The 3,672-nt window shown below is 39.6% G+C and overlaps 1 long non-coding RNA gene across 1 annotated transcript; it reads left to right on the forward strand.

Moving 5' to 3' along the window:
• Window positions 1-625: 625 nt before the first annotated feature.
• Window positions 626-2,096, forward strand: LOC117222251 (uncharacterized). Its single transcript, XR_004490639.2, has 2 exons — window positions 626-916; window positions 1,053-2,096. It is a non-coding gene; the product is annotated as an uncharacterized LOC117222251 (long non-coding RNA).
• The last annotated feature ends 1,576 nt before the right edge of the window (window positions 2,097-3,672 follow it).

The raw sequence follows: 3,672 nt of genomic DNA on the forward strand, positions 1-3,672 counted from the left end.
TAGGTTAGATAATAAACATCATCGACTCTGTGTGAAGACCGCAGCTTTCCGCATAAAATGTTATATACTAACAAAATCTGACGAACATGTCGGAAGAAGAATCCCAGGATATTTTGAGGCGATGTTTTAAAACCTTATTTAAAATGTGCGAAAATAAATCGAAATTACAATGCACATAAGCATTATAAAATTGCTATAAATTAATTACAGTCGTATAACCCCTGGTCATCATTTTCTATTTAAATTATATCGTCAAATGGCCTTCTGTTCATATGGCAATGTAAACAAGCTGCAATGTGAACTAACGTGCTATTTGATCCTCCTAATATTCGCTCGGCGAGCTCCCTCGAAATTAATCATCTGCTCAATTTGTTGAACATTCATACAGATAGTTTTGAATAGATACGAAGCAGTGACTTCTTTGAATTTTGTCCATTAACGACCGCGCTGTGCGGCGGGTCGAAACAGGAGCGCACGGTCGCAGGGTACGAAATATTAAGTAGCCGTGCGCTATTCAAGTGCGAATCTGACAAAAATTTCGTGGAGCGGGTCTTCATGAATCATCAAGTTTGAAAATAAAAGAAACGCGGACATATCGCCATCCGTTGCATAATTCACTCCGGGATACGCGAAACATAGAATCTGCTTAGCGTAATCCCGGAAAAGTACGACCTCGAAATATTTTTTTCAAAGGCGCCTAATTACGCACCGCGAGCACAGGACCCTCTTCCCGTTGATCCCTCTGTAGAAGCATAACATATTATTCCGAATTAAATCAGCAGACCAGGAGTCGAAGGGCCGTGTGTCTCCTCGTTCAAGATGCGCTCGTAAAACCCGTCCAATAACTGCACCGAATTTTATTTTCGATAACGTGGGACCAAGATATTCTACCTTGAACCCATCAAGAATCATTCTGGTCTGTCTCGTTTTTTTAGAAAGCGAGCATTATTGCATCATGTAAAATTTGTTAAAATTTGTTTGCAATTGGAAATCAATTGTCATTGGATTCCTGTTTCTTTCAGTTGCTAAAGTGAAACATTTTTATTTTGCAGAAAGATCCACATTATAACGAAGGGTTTGAAAAAAATAAAGGCTTTGATTATCTTCAGAAGAATTTGACAAAATTCCGAAGCATTTATTATAGTTTCTGATTTAACGGACAAGTGTCAGTTCAGTCAATCGTTTAAACTTCTTCGCAAGAAACACAAAAGTGCAACGTAGACATGCGAAGAAATGTAAGTTGCCTGAAGCTTAACGAACACGACCTGGTGACTGGTTTCTTTCCAGTAATAATTGCATGATCCGCTCTTGGGGATGGAGAATCATTCGTCGAGCAATTGTGGCACTCGGGATCGACGAGAGCACGATCTTCGCGTCAGAAAAAATAAATTCCGCCGAAGTTTGGTCGTTAATTAAGGAGGTCCCTGTTCGCGTTTTACACCGGAACTTTATAACGTCGGATATTTCTCCGCGGGCGTCATGTACGACGAAAGTAAAGCCGACGGAAGAAGTATTTAATCAAGCGATCACCTCTGCCGGGTCTAAATAAACCAACGCTGAACGATGGGGTCGGAGATTACAGCGTAAGAAGGGAGGTGATAAGACGACACGGTGGGGCCCGACGGAGGAGGGAGCCGTGAAGACAAGACGACTCTAAGAAGGGTTAAATTACTCGGCTCCTCGTTATAACTACAACACGTTTTACCCCTCCCCCTCCCTCTCCCCCTTAGCGCGAACCACCCACACCACCACCCAACCCTTTGCTACTTTGTCGTAAACTTTCGTGGAATCGTCGACGATCGTCGGTGTAGTATCCAGCGTGACCTGCATCTTGGGGAACCGAATCGTTTTCAATCATCGTTTCGACAGCTATACCGACGATCTCCGATCATCTACAAACGCCAAAAATGTTTGAAAAATAAATTTGATACAAATAATACGAGATTACAGAAAAAACATGCGAGTACTTTAACGGCAAGCATTTCATTTTTTATTAAAAACTAGGAACGTTCTGTCTACTTTGGTAACTAGTTAACACTTAATAGCACGCCATTTCTGCTCATAAGTTGATTAAATACTTGTGAACTTAGAAAAGATATGTCTTGATTCTTGTCATTAGGTAACTGAAGTTGTTTATATTTTATGGCTGTGCTTTCCTGACTGTGTGAAAAATATGGTGGAATCTATCAGATTTCTTGATGGTGAGTGAGCACATTATTGTAGCAAACGCAAACGTAAATACAAAGTGCATATTCATTAGTGTATAATGATCGTACCAATTTTAGTACAGTGGCCTAATATAACGGAGAAGATAACTCTTGAACTCTCTATAGTATTATATAACTGCGGTGCCTACACACATACCTAAGCCTTCCAACTTTGAGTGATTCCTAGGACAATAACATCAAGAGCTTCTGCGTCATAAAGCCCGTTTAAGTCGAGAAACATCAGTTATTACTAATTGCAGTCTAAGGTTTCTTTCTTCGTTACACATTACAGATAATTTCGTCATTTTCGCATAATTTTCGTACAGCCGGGAGACTTCTTACCTATCGAATCGATGATTCAGTTGGGTAACCAACCGAACGAAGATTGTTATAAATTTAATAAATGGGCCAAAATGAACACTCTCATCTCCGAAGTGGGTATTAGACGCAAGCAAACGCCAGGAAAGCTTGCGTATACTCGTTTGTGCGTGTGCCGTAGAATACTAACGCGGGAGAGGGACTTCCCCGTGTACACCCGACTCCACCTTATTACAATTAGCTTCCTTATATATCTAATTAGCAAGATTCTTGGCGCACGGGTTTTCAGTGCGAAGTGAAAGACGGCAGTTGCCACCGGAGCTCTTCGCTCCTGTCTAATATAACTCTGGCATGCTACTTAGATATACCCTATCGGTGTGTACGTGTGTGCATGCGTTTCCACCGCCTGTTTCACCTCTGGCGACACAACAGGGGTGTTAAGCATCCTATCGATATCGCCGGGGTCGTCGTTTCGCGACGGATTTAATGAAGTTCCTTTTAATAGGACACGTCGACATGTTCGACCAGAAGACGCTCGTCGGAAACTGCTGCTGCACTGATTGCTGATTGCATCATGCACATACAAGCATGCAATTATTCTGCAAGTAAGGAAGGAGTCAGCACCAAAATTGTAGACCCTTTATAGCCTTGACATTTCTGAGAACGAAGCCATTATGTTTTTAGATTATTATTGTAGAGAACATGTTTTTGGATTTAGATCTATTTTCTTTTAAGAAGTTCATTAGTACAAGTTTATTAGTGCACACGGAGACAAAGAACTTGTTGGAATAGGTACAACTTTTTATTTATTTTAATTATTCTATTAATGCTATTTTAGTATACATATATATTTAATGTATTTCTACGAACATTTTTCAACATACTACTGCCGCAACTGAATTGCGGATGAATATGCGCTAATAGTACAGATGAATAACTGATGAATAATACAATAATAATGCTTCGCAACTACTAATTTCACAATAAGCGTACTTGTACGTAAATAGCTGTACAAGAATAACAATGTCACTAGTAATACGAAGCATAATCTTTATTATAAGATGACAGAAATGAACTTAACCAGAAAAGAAATAAAAGAAAAAATGTCAATGTTGTTTTAAGAAAAACTCTGAACAATTTTATTTAA

Source organism: Megalopta genalis, chromosome 6 (genome assembly GCF_051020955.1).
Source record: "Megalopta genalis isolate 19385.01 chromosome 6, iyMegGena1_principal, whole genome shotgun sequence".
NCBI lineage: Eukaryota > Metazoa > Arthropoda > Insecta > Hymenoptera > Halictidae > Megalopta > Megalopta genalis.